Source organism: Pezoporus wallicus, unplaced genomic scaffold (genome assembly GCF_028554395.1).
Source record: "Pezoporus wallicus isolate ANWC-B61680 ecotype Strahan unplaced genomic scaffold, APGP_CSIRO_Pwel_v1 contig_8188, whole genome shotgun sequence".
Classification (NCBI taxonomy): domain Eukaryota; kingdom Metazoa; phylum Chordata; class Aves; order Psittaciformes; family Psittacidae; genus Pezoporus; species Pezoporus wallicus.
Window position 1 is genome coordinate 3,872,704 of NW_026640104.1, and position 20,558 is coordinate 3,893,261.

The following is a 20,558-nucleotide window of genomic DNA, read 5'->3' on the forward strand; positions in this document are numbered from 1 at the left end:
TTGCTTGGGCAAATTTTAGGTCATATGTCGGACATCCAATATTTTTCTGAAAGTGAGACACAGCATGTGCTCTGTAGTAACACCTTCAATAGCTGCTGTAGCATGTGGCTCATCCAGGAAACATACAAAAGGTTAATTAAAGATATATTCCTGCACTTAAGATCAAGTCTGAGATGTGAAAAACATCTCAGTATACTTTTAAATTCCTCTTAAGACAAATTCAGACGTACAAGAGTGGTTAATGTAAAACATTTTTGAGATTTACAGCAAATGGGGAATTTGCCATGCTGATGAGATAAATGAAAATCAATTTTAGCAGAAGTGTCAGTCTATAGATCAGTGCTATCACTGCAGTATGTGCCCATCTCTGGACAGGATGAGTGAGGACTCTCTTTGGATAACTGTTTGAAAGAACATGAGAAAATGAGACACCCATCCCCAAGAAAAGTGATTCTTGGACAAAATCCTCCATTGAAGTTAATGAAAACATCACCACTGAATCCATTCAGCAAAGCATTTACTACCTGCCAGTTCGGTTGTGTCTATGCTACATGGTTGTGCCCACACGCCACAGTCTGGATCCACTCTTGTGCACTGTGTCCATCTGTTCACTGTGGGTTCTGGTGTTTATTTGGGGGAAATTCATGCACAGAGACAGAGAGAGCTTCAGGAAGAGCCAGTGGATGTTCTGGATCAGGACAACTGGGAGGCCAGCACTGGATACAGCTCCAGAAAGCATGTCCAGGACACACAGTCCTGAAGAACATTCGAGGTTTCCAATTTTTCATTCTACTTTGAGTGTTTTTCCTCTTTCTTATGAAACTAAACTGTAGAGAGGTCTAGATTTATAAAAATCCTATATCCACCACATTTTAAGAACCTGTATGTTATAGCTTTTTTCTTTAAAAGAATTCCTCTTTTTAACATGCCTGTGGGTCAATGTATAATTCAATGTGCTTTAAGCATGACGATGGAGAAGTATTCATAACCAAAGTTAAATTTTTCTTCACAATGGAACATATGCATATCATCATGTAGAATGATGATGCATCGCTATACTGACTAACATATTTGTGGTACTGCTCCTCCAGGAATTTGATTCCTAGCAATACAAGATCAGGTCCATTTGATGTTTATATTGAATCTTGCCATTGGTTTTGCCATAATTGAGCTGCTTTTGATAATCTCTTAAACAGTTTCTGGAAACTATTCAAGTGCTAAAATACCTTTTTATTAAGCTAATGAAAATCACTAGCCTGATATAAAGAGACGCAATTATGAAATCCACCTTGGAATAGTTTAACATCTTCTATTTCATCCTGGTAAAATCACAATGCAGCCATACTTTTAAATAGGAGCCATCCTTTTAAAGGGTTATGACTGAATGGTTTAGGTTAGCTGTAAATTTTGGTAATACCTTAGGGAAGTCCCAAATGCAAACCGATACTTGATACAAAAACATTGAGCCTCCAGAGTCATTAAAAGTTCCTTCAAAAAAACAGCAACCAAATTAATTTATAACAAAATGATGACATCTCTACGTGAATTGTGAAGACACATAAATGTTCAATCTCCATTTCTGAAAAGTCATTAGAAAAAATCTCTTCTTTTGCCTTACTGGAGATAAAATAGTTCTGGTCTAGCCTGGAAGCCTGTACTGAGAGAGAAATTTGACAACCAACAAAGGATACAATTCTTTTTCACTTGTCTTTTTAAAATAGCCATTTATAGTAACTTTATACTCAGTTTCATTGAAATCATGGACTGCAGGTTTTGATGTTGAACCCTGCAAATTAGTTCAGCTAAAGATGAGATTGATCAAAACTGCCATTGACTTCACGGAGCCAGGAATTTAATCCCAGACTCAAGTATCACTAGAGTGAAAGATGTTAGGAACATATGCTGAAATCCAAATGCCAAAAGCAGTCCATACTCCACATTTAATGATGCGGAATTTACACTTTTGACACTCCAATCAGAGCATAACCTAAACTCCTGTCATCCAATTCCTTCATTCTTTCACATTTTGGGTCCATGGAACTGACATAATCCAAGATTTGAAGCCAAATAAACTCACATACTCAAGCAACACATCACACTAACCTCTATATTACTTAAACAGGGTAGCTGTCTCCTTCTGCTTTCTAATGGCTATTTATTTCTCTAATTACCTGATGTTAGAGAAAATAGAGACTATCCTGAAAGAACAGAGAGTGGAAAAATGAATTAGCCCCTTAGAGAACAGATGTCTCCATAACAAAGTCGACATTACATATGTCCTTGAGGTGTACTTTCATGGCCGTTTTCTCTACAGCATGATTGTGAAGTTTGAGCATGCTCATGGGGCAAAGCTGGACCTCCAGCCATCTATACAATGCTGTGCTTATTTCCTGGATTTGCTTGAGACCCAATTCACCCTGATGATTATCTGGCCACTCTCTGGAAGCCTTAGCTAAAGCACATACACGTCAGCAAAGGCCTCCTTATTCATTTCAGCAGTATTTTGATCAGGCCCCAACTCTTTATATTTTAAACCTCAATGAGCAGAGTTTTGTTCTGCCTTTACAAGAAGTGCATGACAGCACATGAAACTTAAGGATCTGAAGCTCTTTCCCCTACAGCCCCATGGCTCTCAGCCTCCCAATGCATAGACTGGTATAAATCAGACCACCCGTGTGCACTATCTTCTACATTACTGTGGCTCTTCTACCACCTCCTGCCTGTCTTTAGCGGACTCTTTCACCTGCCCTGCCATGTCAACTATGACACCAAGGAGTCTGCTTGCATACCAATAAAGCCAGAATAAATTCAGTCTTCAGAAGCTTTGCTTTATTATTCAAGGTACAGAGGCAGGAATAGAGATAGCAAAAAGGTTTGTCTTCTTTCACTAAAGTCTTTTTGTGAAAAAATAAGTTAAAAAAACCAAATTGGTTGTAACATCTTCCAGAACGACAGTTCAGGTGCTTATCTCTTTGAATCCATTTTTAATTGCAAAATTTCCTTCATTTTTATGGAAAAATAAGTGTTGAAATTCAGTATGAAAACCTCATGAGTATCAAGAATAACTGTGTTCCATCTGGCCAAGTGAAATGCTTTTATCCCTAAAGAGTTTGTTTTTTCAATCTCTCATAATTTCAGGAAAAAATACCCTCAAAATATCCTTTTATTTATACAGTTTTTAAACAATGATTTGGGATTGTTTGTTTTGGAGTTGCCAGCAAGCCAAGAAATCAGTCTTGTTCTTGGAGATCTCCCCCCTGTTAGAAGGCAGCATGAGAGGGAAACTACTGTTGTGCTATGTGAGACAAGAGATGAGAAAATGCAGAGCAAGACTGGGAAATAAAAGGTAAAGGGTCAGAAGCTGGAGAGAGGAAGGAGTGAAGACAGAAGTAAGAAACAGAGGGAGCAAGATTATTTCCTTTCCTGCTCTGGACATCTGCCTCTTGCTGACCTGGTAGGGTGTATCCAAGGACTCCCCCAGCATGGAGGATAATGAAAGTAGCTAGAAGCCCAGAGCCAAAGAGTAAGCGATAGTACAAAGCCCCCAGCAACAATTATAACTGACAGCACATCATTTTTAAACAGGTTTAGGATCTGGAGAGAAAGGGGATGTTCAATTTTTCAACAAGGCAAAATTCCATGGAAAGCAGATACTGCTGGGGGCAGAAGGGGTGGAGAAGTTAAAGGGAAATCATTCAACCAAATCCAGCTTTCTGTCAAGAAAAACCTTGTTGAAAAATATTCAGTTAATCTTATTTAGGGTAAATTCTTAAACTTGAGTCCATGCACATTTTTTACATCTTTGTATTCCCTTCTTCCTGTTTAATGTGAATCTTGAAGCCCAACTAAACCCACATTCCTCTAAATTATAAGTGCCCTTAAGAGCAGGAGGAGTTGGTTATAACATGGAAGTTAGAGCTGGAGAGGTACAGTCTGTGAATGGGTTACATCAGCTGCAATGGGCAACATATTGACAGACTACATACATGCCTATATTTCAATATGATCACAGAATAAAATTGTCATTGAATAAATCATAGGTAAATACAGAAATACTGTTTTCCTTGCAGTCTTTTTAGCCCGTAAGCAATGGTTTTATTTGCACAGAAATACCTTGCACCTGTACATTTAGAAAGAACTAAGCAGCCAGACAATGCCTCTTCTGTTCCTGAATTTTAGATGCGAGCTCACAGTGCAATAAGTTAGCTCAGGCTAATTTTCATGGGGAGAAATCTCTGTTTTGCAGCTGGTGTGGTCACCTTCCAATTGACACTTCATAATGCTTCTCCCCCTGACAGACTTAAGTGGTCTCCTTACATGTGCATTGTCTAGGAACTTACCAGCTGGATCATTGCCACTTTGTCTGAAGGCTGCGAAGCAGAAAACATCAAGCTATTTTTACTTGCAGACTTAAGAAGAAAGCCTCCTTGTGCAATAGCTTTACAATACTAAAGCCAGGCGTCATTCCTCTATCCAGATCTCTGCACTGTTTGGACCTCCTTGCTGTCTAAGTGAAGGTTGAGGATCCCAGAAGTGCTCATGAAAGACATTAAGTGGTGCTCATCAGGACTGTTCTCCCTGTCTACTCTGCTCTAGTGAGACCTCACCTGGAGTACTTCATTCAGCTCGGGGGCCTCAAACATAAGAAGGATGTGGACCTGTTGGAGCAAGTCCATAAGAGAGCCATGAAGATGATCAGGGAGTTGGAGCACCTCTGCTATGGAGAGAGGCTGAGAGGGCTGGCATTATTCAGCCAGAAGAGAAGGCTCCAGGGAGACCTTAGAGCAGCTCCAGTGCGTAAAGGGGCTACAAAAAGCCTGGAGAGAAACCTGGCTACAAGAAACTTTGGACAAGGGCCTGTAGAGACAGAACAAGGGGAATGGCTTTAACCTGCCAGAGGGGAGACTGAGATGAGCTCTTAGGCAGAAGCTCTTCCCTGTGAGGGTGCTGAGGCGCTGGCACAGGGTGCCCAGAGAAGCTGTGGCTGCCCCATCCCTGGCAGTGTTGAAGGCCAAGTTGGACACAGGGGCTTGGAGCAACCTGCTCTAGTGGAAGGGGTTGGAACTGGATGATCTTTAAGGTCCCTTCCAACACGCCATCCTAGGACGCAATGATCAAGAGCTGTTAAACATAACCAAGTCGCTTCCTTCTATACTATGAGAATCAGGGTTGGATTTTGACATCAAGTACCAGGTTCACAGTCCAGTTTTATTGAGGAGCATGAAAGATGCTACTAATCCCCATATCAATGACTTTGAGGGGGAGGAGACATCTCTTGGAAGCCAAGATCTCCTCAGCACAAAGAGGTGCAAGCTGCAGAAATACCAGCATGGATTTATAGCCTCACAGCTGTGGGGATCTGAGCTGTTATTTGTGTCTGTATTACAAGTGAGGTAAACTACATGACACAGCAAGGCTTTTATTTGGAACTGACTGATTCAGTCATCTCAGATAGAAGCAAACTGGTAGTTGTTTTGCGTTATCCACAGTCCACCTCTTCAGGTTCATGGCATAGCACAGAAATGCCAAAGTTTAGATTCTGTGCCTGCTTTCACTTCCCCACTGCCTGTTATATCCAAGCCAACTCGTCCCCATGAAGATCTCCCTTCAGTGGTGTAGACTCAGTTGCTAAAATCTTATCTGAAATCCTGAAGGTTGAGCAGAGCCCTCTTTGACCACATAGACTGCAGGTCATATAAGGGGGAACATTTCACAGCCTGGTGTCCCTGCTCTGCAGCTGGTGTTTTGCTTCAGGGTTCTACCACAGCACTACAACAGGTACATTTCACAGCTTTCCATCAAGGAATTTCATCTAGTGCAAAGCATAATGTCTTGGCAATAGGCAAAACGCTTTCTGCAGCATTTTTTATAGCATGCACACAGAGAGGCATCAAGAGAGTAAACACCAATTAGGGAAAAGGCTAAGAACACTGTTAACCCCTAAGGTTCCAAGTAATCATCACCAAAGTCTATTTATTCACCCGTGGAATTTGTGTACAACCACAGGGGATATAAAATGGAATTGAAATCTGAGAAAGGGCTAGACTATGACTCCAACATAACAAGGCAGAGCTACTTTGCTCATTCTAGCAAAGACATTGGTGCCCTGTGGATCACACAGCATAGTAGCATTTCAGTGCGTGGCGCTGCCGAGTGCTAGATTTCTCTTTGCCTTTTAAAATTAACTCTCAGTAAACTCCGTGTGCTGAACCAACTCACAGAACAATGGCATGTCTTCAGGAATAAGGGCTGCCTGAAGGGGAGTAATGTCCCCTGCAAATATGGGCAACTCTAGTCCTTCATTACCAGTCAGAAAGCCCTGGGAGGGTGCAGATAGATGTATAGAACAGAAGGGTAAGATGAGAAAGCATACGGTCTCCACTCTCTCTGGCAGTACCAGCTATGATGAGGGCATCTCACACTTGAGGAGAGAAAATATCTTGTCTTTTAAGCAAATTGAGCAGAGAGCATCAGTCTCTTGCTAGTGACCTCCTAGAGCCTCGGTACCTCAACTGATAAGACTTCAGAGCGGCAACCTATGCCAGCTTAGCCTTGCCTGGCAAATGGGAGAGGGAACAAGGGATGCTGTGCAGGAAAGGGGACACAAGCCTTATCCTCCAGGTCCTCACCTTGGAGCTAACCACATAGAGTGCAACAGGAAACTATAGACATCTAAAATGAAGAATGCAACTTTGGGGAATGAAAATGAAGAATGCAGCAAGCTTCTAACATGCATCTTACAACACCACCAAGTTTTTCTTGTTCTTCCTCCACAAAAACTGTAGACACTGAGAGCTGGGCTCCCATCAGAGCAGACTACAGCTCCTTCCCCACACGTAGCCTCAGACATGTCAAACAAGAGCTTCTGCAGGACCCGTTTTCACCCCTTCCCTAACCAGTGCCTGGGACACAGGCAGGCAGGCCATGGTAAGAGGAGAGTTGTGTTGGGGCTGGTAGACCCCAGAGCTACAGTCCAGCCACTGCACAGCAGGTTAGCTACATGCTGTTTCCCCTGTCTCACTCATCAGGGGCGGTAGGAAAGGGCAAACGCTATTAGTTTGGGGACAGCATTGTGCCAGCATCGCTGCACAGCTCTCAGATCAGGTATCTGCCAGCTCTGAGCTCTGCCAGAGGACACTGACTGTCTGTAAACAACCCAGAGCTGTAAACAAGTGCGAGCATTTGCATAGCATCAAAACACGGACACTTGACTGTTGTTGATTTTGTTTTTATGCTGTTGCATTACTCATTTTAAGCTTCTGAATTTTTTAATGGATACTGTTGATACAAAAGTTTGCGTATCTCCTGTGCCTGTTAACGTGGTGATGTCTACACTTTTCCAGTGTTTGTTTCTATTATATTAAGTTGGAATAAAGTTTTCTATGAAAATTTGAAAAAAAAAATCCATGAAAACACACTTCCCAACCATGGAGAAATGATGCGTGGAGACTCTACAGTAATATCCCCTGGAAATTTTGGGGTTTGGACTTAGTTATGCAATATCATAAAACATTAAATAACACAAGTTTAATCTGAATACAGTTTTTCTCCAAAATCTCTAACGTGAATTTTTGTCCATGCAACATCTCCTTACACAATGTTTTATGACCTATTTCTTGAAAACACATTGGGATACCAATATGCATTCTGTTAATAATTTATCCATGAAGGTTCTTCTATTTTCAAGAAATACACTTATTTCTAGTTTATTTTTCTTTTCAAAATCAGTAACATGAACACAAGTTTAACCCAGTCTTATTGAAAACAATATGTATATGTATATACGTTGAGCCACAAGCACCTCTCTAATTTCATTAACTACTATAGAGACTTACCAGCATTTCATGTGATCTGGAGAGAGACAGAGACAAGATGAACCCTCACAGTAGTGTTCTGGGCTGTGAAGTGTTAACCAGTGACATCACTGCTAACAGCTGAGGACTGCTGTTACCAGAATCAGCTGCTTCGAAATTGGTGTGCTTAAAAAGCCAGTTTACAGGCTGCCCCATAGCTTTTGGGGAAGGTGGATGGGGAAAAGAAATAAGAGTTTTTATAGTGCTTCAGCTGCCTTTGATCCAGTGGTTTAGGGTGTGTTTGCTAAAGAAATCAATTTCTTTTGATTTAAAACAAAAAGTAGGGTTAAACTCATGCCTGATGTAACTCTTATGGAGTTACACCAGTGATTAATATTTTAGGGCAGTGGCGCAAGCTATTTTAGGTGCTGTGCTTTCTTTCAAGCACCTTTGAATGTATATATGAAATTCAAGAGTACCATAAACTAAACAATATTAGGAGTTGTAAATACAGTCTGTGAAAACAGCATAAGACTCTAGTAACACAAAAAAGGTGTTTTAGTCAGGAACGAATCTCATAGAGTTCAGGACAGAGACATGTCACCATCACTGGGAAGGTCTTTTTCATAAGGATAACAGGAAAAAAATTAGAAAAGGCACAGTAAAGGCACAGATGATGGGATGCCATTTTTATGACTCTGGAAAACATCCAGAACCTAAGTGGAGGAGTATATTGAGCTTTCTTTTCTACATAGATGGATCCCTGTGAAGTGTAACCTATACCCCTGTTGCTTTGTGTGCAAAGGATTTCCAAGGGGACTCTTTGGAAAGAGCATGAGATTATTTTCTGGACTGGAAGCAGATTTCCAGTTTGAGAAGTGTCTAAATGGAACATGGGGGAATCACTCCTAAACTGGATACTCTCCTGATATCAAGGAAATACCTTTTAAACCATTCACCTTTCCTCCAGTACTAATCTTTTACCCCTCCAATACTAATCTTTTACTCAGGGAAGCATGCCTTAGAGACTATCACTATTTTTACAAAGTATTTTATCGTATTTCCTTGAGGTTTAATAGGTGAAGCTGCTATAGGTTGTATAGTGCCATGCACCTGAAGGATATTGTAAACTCAAATCACATCTTTTCTTATCTCCCTACTATATCAAATTAGACAACTGAACAGACTCCTTTTTCCATAAGTATTAAAAATGGGATGTTTGGTGTTCTGACAGTATAACTTTTTAGAAATGCAATTTTGTAAAATACATATAATTAGAAACAGCAGTATTCTTTTGGAAGAGAAATAGGTCTGGGTAGAGTTCTTTAGAAAAATCAATCTGTATTCACCAGAAATTCCAAATAATTTTTTTCCATTTAGTAACTTTTTCAAGCAATAAATCATCATTACTTTATATTACTTTACATAGAGAGATAACTTATACTCTGGCTGATCGACAACTTTCTTATTCAGCCTTTGACATCAATTATCTATTATCTATTCTTCTGTCAATATCTGCTGTCTAAATCTCATGCAAAAGAATTACACCTTTAGAGAGGAAAAAGTGCCTCTACTAACTATCCGACATTTGAATGACTACATTTATTCAGTGTTCGATAAGACTGGGCAAGTAATTTAATCAGCACAAAACCACCCCAAATTCGTTCAAGTTAATGATTTTTTTCAAGTCAAAACTTGAACATCTTTACTATGCCCTGGGGAAGCAAGGTCCCTGCACAGGGACATCTCCAACATGCATCTCCCCCTCAGGCTGCTTTTCAGGGGAAGGAAATCACAAGGATATGGTCCTGTGCCTTGCAAATGCCCAGCTGCTCTTGCAGCCCCTTGGAAACACAGTCAGCTGAATAAACAGGCTTGAGGCTACTGTAATTTAGGCCAATAGCTTGTGTGGCTTTATGTTTGCAAAGAATCACGTATTTTGGCCTGAAGCCATTCCAGAGCAGAAAAGCACCAAAGCATTCAAGCCCTCATGGACACTGGATGGCTTGGGGAAGGGAAAGATGAGTATGCACGGTCCACTGCCATGGCTGTACATGGCTTCTGCATGCACAGCCTGAACACCTGGGGCCCGAGCTATAGCCAGGGATGTGCTGGGAGACCTCCAAGCCTCATCGGGTTTAGGCCAGCTCTCAAATGCTCTCCTTGTGCTGGTCAGCCCTGGCTGGACCAGAGGTTTGGTCTGTTCTTTGCTCTGGGCTTGCATCAACTGTTAGAAATGGCAGTAAAATAGCGCAAGCTGAGTTACCGTATAGTGGGATTGTAGCATTTTATACATGGTTCTTGATTTCTAGAAGTGGATATGGTTCAACAAAGTAATAGAGGAAAACCACTTCACTAATGGAAAAGCACTGGCACTAATCAGGCAATTGTGGGATGGGCTGAAGTGACACAATGGGAGCAGTTCAGGTCTATTGAGCATATAATATGTATTTAAGAGGAACCAACTAATCACATCTCTTCCTAATCTTCCAAAGAGCTTTCTGGTCTTTGGAACATCAATAATGTTGCACAGTGAAAGAGAACATACACTTAATGTGGAGCTGAGGCTTGTGCTTAACTCAAATTTCTAACATCTTTTTTGACAGACTTTTCTTTAAAATAATGAGGATTTTCTGGTTGAAAAATTAAAGTACCATCAGTATCTGTATTCCACATTTCTTGAGCATCCACAGGCCTGGCTGAGACGCTTCCAGTGCTCTGCATCAGGTTTATTTTTGTCAGGGAAACAAAATAACTGCCAGCAAATTCTCAGTTAAAGCAGCCACCATTCCTCACGGCTTTTGCTTTAGACTGACGCTAGCTCAGGTCAGAGTGCCCCAGCTCTGTCATTGTGTGTTTTAAAGCATAACTCAATTATCATTTTCTCTAGTGTCATTGTTTCCACTTCATTTTCCAGCACTGTTATTTGAGCACAGTGACGTGCTCCCATAAATCTGGAAGCACAGAAATTGGCAACTTGGTTTTTGCACATATGCCGCATAAAATAACCAAAGGTGAAAGTAATCAAAAGCCCAGGCACACATCACAGCAAATGTTGAAGGAGGATGCATTAGGACTACTTGTCAGCTGTTTAAAGAAGAGCCACAGTGATTTGCAGTAAGACAGGTCTGTCCTTCAAAGTTACTTTGGTTCTCACCAGGAGTGAGACCAAATGTCTGTCCTGCAGACTGAGAGCTCCATTTTGCACTCTGGTGACACTGTTCTTCATGCAGCAGAAGAATATGCTTCTGAGCTACTTTTCCACCGTGACAAGCTGTGACCACTGCCTCCACCCAAAAGGCTGCCAAGGTGGCAAATGGCAGGAACAAGTTCTTCTGGACACCGGGGCACTTGTTACGCACCCCATCTGCAGTGGCTGGGGCACCAAGCAGCATGCTCTGCATCCTCCTGCCACTCCAGGCAAATCCTTGTCTCCACACAATTTTGGATGTCTTTCTGTGTGAACCTAATGTAACCTTTGCATTTCTTAAGATACTAGTGAAGATGGCATTAATGCTAATAAAGGACCATTTGGATTTCGTTCCCATAATGTGGATGCACCTCTACTATCAACTCTCATTTCACAGAAGGGGCATAGCAAGTTTTCACTGCTGACCAGGCTCACACTCAGACCATAAATTAACCAATGTCTTAAACTCATCTGTTCTCTGTGCATTATAAATATTTATATAAAGAGAAAGTACAGAGTTTTCTAGGAAAGAACTCTTTCTTCTTATTTTACATCATCTGAGCTGGTGCCCTGCTCACTAAGTCCTTCGGGTGTTAATGAGTAAAAATATTACTAGATAATAGCTAAAGCTCAAATAGAACTGTGCCAAGTATTTCCCTACACAACACTTGCCAGAATACTGGAAAGACCTTCCTTCCCCTCCAGCCCTTATAATATCCTGACTTTGAGACAGGAAACCCTGTTAATTGCGGTGAAAATATCCAGGTTCATGTTCTGGCTCCTGTATCTCCCATGGCATGTAACACCTAAACTTTTTGTTGCTGTCAAACAATCTGTGGTTTTCTGGAGACACTTGTTCTGCAGCTTTGGGGAATTTTTAATATAGATTTTTTTACTAAATTTAATACAGATTATTTGCTAATAATACAACATCATAATCTCTGTGCTAATTTGTTTGATAGAATGTTCAGTTTAGTTTGCATAATTCAAGCATTTGCAAGCCACAATATGTTTGTTATCTTTAGTCACCACAGCTCAAAATAGAAGAGCCAGTGCTGGACTGGTTTTTATTCCTTGTGTATTATTCAGTTAAAAGCTGAGATTTTGAGTGACAATTAGTAGGGGTATGAATTTCACTGCAAACACAGTCACAAAATACAGACACAGACTTAACACACCTCTATATCCTATCTTAGTGGTTTGCTTCTGCAAAGCTCCTGGTAACCATGAACTGAAGAGCCCACCCTTGAGACTGAGCCATGTCCTGCTTTCACAACAGCAGCCAGATCCTGAGATGAATAGCTGGGACTTAAAGCTCTTTCAGAAAATTAAAAACCCTGTCAATTCTAATATTTGTTACCAGCTCAGAACTAGCATTCTGTGAGATGCTTGTCAGCACTTTTAGCTCCGAGTCCTTCCAGGAAGGTTTGTGTTTCACAAAGACACTCTCTAAATGGAAAGAATTCCCCACCAAACAAGCTGGTTTGTGGTTTGATGGGTGATGGCTTCATTTCTGTCATGTCTTTTCTTCTGCATATCGGCCTGACCGTAACATCCAAGTCAAGAAAAGGCAAAAATGATCTCAGCTGCTGGGAATAAGATTAGTGGTTGTTTACCTGTGAGTATTCTTCTAATGGGTAGCAGGAATGAAAAGCCTCATTGTTCAAAGGCAAATAAAGAAAACCCCGTATGCTGTAGACATTGAGAGAGTATATGTATCTATACACTATACAGAACCCTGCCATTAGCTAATAATAGCATTAACAGTTCAGAAGCAGAGAAAAAAAAAGTCTCTAATACTTAGTCTTAGCAGCTGATAATGTAAAATAGGGTGGCATTTGAAAGCATAGGATGATGCCAGTCCCTGGGGAGAGAAAGGTGTTAACTTCTAATAGCTTTTCAGTAATAGCCAAGCATCTGCAGTCCACCATAAAAAAGGGTTTTTAAAAATTAATAGAGCTGAATGTGCTTCACACTGAGGAGAATGCCAGATTAATAAGCGCATTAAGGACCGCTTTGGATTGGAAATAATTATGGAAGATGACAAGGAGCAGAGGTGGCATTGGTGGTGCTTTCAGGAATGCATTTTAAAAAGCAGTTTAAAGAGCCTTCAGATGTTGGCATTATCCTGCGTGACCAAATTAAGAGCAAATGAGAAAAGTTTATCTGGCATTTTGGAGTATTGAAAGGGCTTAGTGTTATAAATTATACAGTATGAGGATAGGCAGTGGTGAGTAAATTCATGTTAAACATTATTGGCAGTTTAAATAGCAACTGCTTTATAAAGCACTAAATATTTTAATTTGGAAGTAAAAGTATATTCACTCCCCTTCCAAAAAAGCGTGTTTGACTTATTTATTTGCCAGCACAATCATTAGCCATTTTCTCAGTGATGGATCAGTGTATATTATTCCCAATAGGCTGTTGCAAATTCGGAATAATAGAGATGGGTTATAGGTTTAGAATTGATTTAGAGCTTTACTGATGAAAAAATTGAAAGCCACAATGACATCTTAATCTTTATCTGCAGGCTAGGCTGTACTCATTCAAGACTATTTCCAAATGGGTCTAGTGTTTATCAATATTTAATCGTCTTGTTTCCGCTCCTTTCTTACTACTTGCTCTTTCAGCCTTTACAGGACAGGTATCTTCACACCACGTTTCTTGATGTTATTGATACAAACCAATTCAGGCTTGGTCTCTTGATGATAATACAGACCAAGGCTTCCAAGTTTTAATGCCTTTATGATTCTCTGACACAGCAAGGCCTTTGTGCATACTTCAGAGCTCTTGCAATCATATCTGATGATGGTTAGCACAAAGACCATCATCCACAAACAGCACAAGGCAGACAACAGTGCTTCCATAGCAAATAAAGCAACAACAAAGTGCTATTTCATGTCTGCATAATGATCACTTTTCCTAAATACAAATATAGTAATGAAAAAATAAAAGCTTTGACATGAAGAGTAAAGCTTGTGCAGATTTCCAAATTGTCTTTAAGACTCCTTCCCTTGAATGTGTGTTGCTTTTTTCTTTACCTGATTAAGTATTTGCAAGAAGCTACAAAAAAAGAATGCCATTAATATCCAATTTTCTAATAATTACTTGTGAAAAAAGCAAAACCAATGTTGAAATATGGTCTAGGTGAATGATACTCGTAAAGAGGCAAACCCCACAATTATAGCAGCATCTTCCATTAAACAGTTCTAAGTACCATATATGCAACATGCTGGAGACTCATTATTTCAAATCCAACTTCTCAAAGATTTATTTTTCTTTTGAAACAATTTCTGACAGCTTTTGATCTTCTAAACTGAAAAAAAAATCAAAGAAATCTGTTTCTCTGGCATATTAATAGCAAAGGAATTTCTGGATGTTGCAAAGTAGGAACTGAATATAATAGCTTCTCAGTTTTATTCATCTTCAAAGAAAACCAAATATATTTTTGAGGCTAAAAAATAGGATACCCTACAGATTTTGAAGGGATGGGATAAACCTCTTTTCACAAGAAAAGATGACAAGAAATTCATCTTGAAGGACGTTCACTATGCCTCTGTCCATTTAATACATTTACAAGCCAGCTGCCATGAGTTAATCTGGCTTTTACATCTGAAGCAAAATTATTTTATAATTTGGGGCTCACATGTTTGAGAGATTCTTTTCTTTTCCCACATTCTTCGGATATTGTGCATCAACCTGCCAACGGACATGGCACTAGTGTACACTTGTGCCTAAAATTTACACAAGGGGTTCAATCAAAAATCCTTTTGTGAAAGTTACATACAGGAATATAAAAATCTTTCATTCGTGGCTTACTCGCTCCAACTCTTTGCAGGTGAAAAAATGAAATCCTTAATAGCAACTGATTAGGCAGTTAACAGGGTGTGTCTATTGTTTGTGCACATATATATCTATATTGCTACAATAAAACTAATACACAGTCAAATCCGTACGAAATAAATACTTTAAACCCCACATTTTACAAAAACTCATAAATTTTGCAGAGTTTTTCTCTGCAAACAGCTGACTGGACAAAATATTATCTTTCCTTAATGCCATTCTTCTAGCTGAGTAGGTCCAAAACATTCATCACACAGCCATGAGCTTAGCTATGGCTGCCATAGGGCATTGCGATCCTGTGAGTACTGTGTTACTTACAGTGCCAAGCTTGTCAAGAAGAGGTCAAAGTAATATCTCAAAGAAGCTGCTGGCCATTAAGAATTAGTAGGATATGCTAATTTACAGAGATAAATTATACCTAAAAAAAAAATCATTTAGACTGTAGACAACGAAGTCAGACAATGCAATGAAATTACAAGCTGTGATAGGGCTGAAAAACTCTTGCTATGGAAACTGCTTGGTTACACATTCTAAGTAATGTATTGAAAATCATGACCTGTGCATGTCATTAGCATCCAAAAAAAGAACAAAATAAGTAATTATGCACTCTAATGTACATAAAGCAAATTGTAAAACCTGCAGCCACTCTGATAGTCCAGAGGATTTTATGTGTATTAGCCAACTGAACGACATATCACAGTATCACAGTATCACAGTATGTTAGAGATTGGAAGGGACCTCGAAAGATCATCTAGTCCAATCCGCCTGCTGGAGCACGAACACCTAGATAATGTTACACATCTTCCTATGTTTAGTAAAGGCAGTTAATGGATGGCATAAATACTCTTTTTCAAAACACCTTTGCTTCATATGTATAAAGAAAGAGCTGATAGTTATGATTTTACCTTAAACAACCGACAAAAAACCAAATCTTGATAAAAATTGCTTAGCTGGCCTGAGCTGGATATTGCTGTTGTTTAGTTATCTGTGGCAAATTATGCCAGGTGACATTCAAAGAATTCCGAAGACGGCAGGCACTGCCTCTGCACGATTAAGCTTGAAGTCACAGTACAGGTTATCACAGTAAAATGATGACATTTGAAAGGCCATGTTTTAAGGAAACGTAAAGGGAAATAGACATTTTGAAAAACACATTTAGGGAAAAAAGGAAAAGAAAAAAACAATTTGTCTCTGTGTAAAATAGATCATAGAATCATAGAATAGTTAGGGTTGGAAAGCACCTTAAGATCATCAAGTTCCAAGCCCCCTGACATGGGCAGGGACACCTCACACTAAACCATCTCACCCAAGGCTTCATCCAACCTGGTCTTGCTTGAACACTGCCAGGGATGGAGCATTCACAACCTCCCTGGGCAACCCATTTCAGTGCCTCACCACCTTAACAGGAAAGAATTTCCTCCTTATATCCAATCTAAACTTCCCCTGTTTAAGTTTGAACCCGTTACCCCTTGTCCTGTCACTACAGTCCCTAATGAAGAGTCCCTCCCCAGCATCCCTATAGGCCCCCTTCAGATACTGGAAGGCTGCTATGAGGTCTCCACGCAGCCTTCTCTTCTCCCATTTCACACAAACTGTTTCCTGTTACATGTTCTCAAGTCTTATTTTTCCCCAGAAAGTCTCTTTCTAATCATCAATTTTACAAAAAAAAAACAAACACAGTACCTTAAGACAGCCACCTGTACTTCACTATAACCATTAAATCAGTGACTTCTACATGAGTAGTTCTAACACATCTGCTGGGTTGTATTGTAGAGAGAAATACTACTTCTTATAAACTATGAAGCACATAAATATGGGATGGTATAAGAACATTGCTACCTTCAATCCAAAGATCCGAGGCACTGAAATTTTTATTAGAAATTAAAACAAGATTTTAAGAATTCATGTGAGAACATATATAAGCAATGGCTGTTGGAAATAACTCTAAATTTCCATGAATCAACCAACATGATTCAAATAAGGAGGAAATAGAGTGTCAAGTCTTGACACAGATGCAGATGTTTTGGAGTATTCCAGGGATTCACAGCTTTTGTTAGGCATCTGCAGAAGACAGATTTAAATCCTTGTCTGAGTTTAGAATTAGGATTTCTGTTTGGAGCTTCCTCTGACTTCACCACAAATTATCTCTCTATGTAAGATGGGTTACAAGCATCACTAAGGAAATTAGTTCCTTGAAAGTTCACGGAGCTCTAAAGCTTTAAAATGCCTCCCAAAACTTGGCTTAAAAAGAAGAAATAGATAGAGAAAAGTGAGATCTAGTCTGCCAAGAGTTTGAATATGGCCTTCAACAAGATTTTTGGTACATGCCTCAGCAACAAGCTATTTACTTAAAGGTCTTCATTTTCTAACTCATCTGGAAGAACTATTCTCTGTACTGACGTAATTTATTAACTGGAATTCTGTGATTAGATGAATGTGACAGTGAAGATCCCCTGCAAATCAACAGGGCTTAAAAAATGCAGCAACTGTTTATGAAGTCTAGGATGTCACTAGATGATGTCTGCTCTTCATAAAAAGCCAGGAAAGTTAGATATTTACGGACTAATATAGCTCAGCTCTTATTGGGAAAAACTGGTGAATAACCTGCTTTGGAATGGAATAAATCAGCAGCTGCATTCATGTAATGTGATGGTGAACCAGCACAATATTGCAAAATATAGAAACTTGGTCAACATTATTTCATACAATTACTTGTAAATGTTATTATGGAGAACCTAGTTTACTTGACTCTAACTTGAACTTAATTTACTTGTAAATTCTTTGGAGCAGGACTGTCTGCTCCTCTGTCTTTGAATAAGGCCTAATGTGATTTTTATTTGGCTTGCAGGCATAACCACAGTGTTAACAGAAAAAGCAAATTTCAAAGCTTCTGTTATAATGACTTAGAAAAGTATTAGCAGGGGTAGCACCAGACTCAAGGTATATAACCCAATCAAAAATAAGCATCTCCAGTTTGTTTGAATATAAGGTGTTTATTCAAGCCCATTCTTGACATAAAGGGAAATGAGGTAGTAAGAGTTTTTGTTAAATTCTAATTATTTGGCCAAAAAATTTGATTGTTGTAGTCCAGATCTATTGTTCAGAGTAAGGGAGGTTGAAAACGAGTAACCCAACTTTTCAAGTTACAACAAGCTTAGGCACTTACATCAAAAGAAAATAGACAGTTGTCCTTTGCATATATTTCAGATTAGGAACTGTATGCTATAAAGAATCTCCAGGGTTTCTAACTCTACTTGAGAAGGTTTTGGTTTTGTAAAATCACTGTTCATACTGTGTGGTTTTGGCTGGGGTAGAGTTCATTTTCTTTAGAGTAACTGGTATGAGGTGATGTTCTGGATTTGTGCTCAAAACACTGTTGGTAACACAGGGAAGGCTTTATTAGAGCTGAGTTGCACTTACACAGAGCCAAGGCATTTTCTGCTCCTCACCTCACTGCACCAGTGCAGAGGCTAGGTGTGCACAAGGAATTGGGGGGGATCACACCTGACCCAAACGATGTTCCATACAATACAACATCGTACTCAGAATATAAAGCTGGGTGAAAGTTCCCTGGGGGATGCTACTCAGGAACTGGCTGGGCATCCATTGGTTGGCAGTGAGCAATTGTTTTCCATTTGCATCACTTGGCTTTGTCATGGTATTATTTCATTTCAATTATTAAACTGTTGTTATCTCAACCTATGAGTTTTCTCACTTTTACCTTTCCAATTCTCATTCCCTCCCATCTTGCTGGGTGAAGTAAGCAAGAGGCTGTGTGGTACTTAGTTGTTGTCTGGGGTTAAACCCCAACAATAACTCTGAAAACCTGTATATTACATAAAATATGTTGAGACAAATCACAGACTGTATTCTCTTTAACTATCACACAGAAGGAAATAGACAAAAGAGAGTGAGAAAGATAATGAAGTTATCCATGTGACTATTTCATCTCTTCAAATTTATACTTGCATAGCAATAGTACCTGTGTGTAGGCTATGGAAAAGTTCACCCACTGAATAAACTTCACCTTAGAGTTTAAAATCTACAGTACTAAAAGTTTTGTCTTAATATTCCACCTAAGTATGCTGTGTGCTTTTGCTTCATATATGAATATAAAACAGTATTCATGGTATTTTTTTCAATGACATTGGAAAAAATAAGCAGCTTTTCACCCTCATTTTTTGCAACAGAGTAGTTTCCACAAGGAATGTGCATAAGTGCCCGAAGGGAGGTATAAAAGTGTTTGAGAATCGTGTCTGTTTCCTTCAGTTTTCAACTGGCGTCTGTCTACAGTAAAATTGACAGCTCCATCTGAAGGACCTACCCTGAACTGGAAAATTATCTGGGTTTAATAGAGTTCTTTAGAATTTTGTGAAATTACTGAGGGGTAAATAGCTGCCACTTAAAAAACCTCTTATGGGATCTTGCTAACATGAACTAAAGAGAGACAGTTTCTGGCAAAATTAAATGTCTCCCACCTTTGGGCCAACATTCCTGTCCAAATCGGATACACCAGTGTGTAAAATGAATACAAATGTTCATTGACAGATGGACTGAAATAAGGAGGAGTTTTGCTGTATCTTTAGGGATGGGAACAATATTATAAGTTGGCAGAGAAGTAGTTAGGAATAGGACCATATTTCTGACAGCAGCAAAGAAAATGAAGAGCAGTTGCACGTGCACATCTGTGTGTGGATGCGCACTTGTGTGTTCTAGACATGGAGGCTGAGTTAAAAACATACCCAAAATGGGAGGATGCCAGGGGCAATCACAACTTCTCCTGGCTCCGAGTCCCTCACATTCTGAGCCACCTCTAGCTCCCCAGCAGTCTGAACCAGCACTGAGATCCCAAAACTTCTCTCAGCCCCCAATTCAATGTTCTTTAATTCTCCTGCCCTCCAAGCCCTAAAGCACCCCATTCTAGAAGGGTGATCTTTCTCCTCACTAATGCACCCTTTACCCCAATCTCCTTAAAAGCATAAAACCTGAACTTCTTCCTATATTGACACTGCCTTAACCAGAAAAGTATTAAGCAAACCTCTGAAGGTAAGAAAGAAAACCATATCCAGGAACAGGCACATAGCTCTAGGCAGATGACAGGAGAAATTATAAAGTATCTAAACCCAATCAGTGTCTTCTCTTTGCTGTGATTCTTGGTTATATCATGAGTCACAACAGTCATAAGACCAGCCAATGGAAATGAAAACTCTGGATGAGTGCCTTGCCCACAGTAAGATGAGAAGCAGATTTAGTACTGTGTGGATGCAGTATGGGAAGCAACCACACAGGATGCGCATAAGTATTCCTTTGTTATCACCAGGAAAATCTTCTGTCAGGTCTCCATCAGCTCCCTGCTAATGGAATTGCTGTCAGGAAATTGCAGAAAGGAAAGGAACATGGTCTTGAAACGGAAACATGAGAGGGGTTGGTGGGTCAGTACCACCAGAGATGTCCTCCACCTTTTTTCCATTCTTCGCTGCCCCAGCTCCTTCAGCCCTTCTAAACAAGAAAGCCTTATAATTAGATCCAAAAGGATATACCTAAAACCACAGTGATTCCACATGAATAACAAGAATCTATGGTCCATGGCTTTTCATCTGTGGTGCCTAAGAGTCAAAGGGACTACTGCCAAGGGGTTTGAGAGAGACAAGAAATTCGCTTTCCATAGAGACAGCTCAGTATGGAATGGTTCAAAAGACCCTGTATCTAAAGAAACCCTATGGCACTGGCAA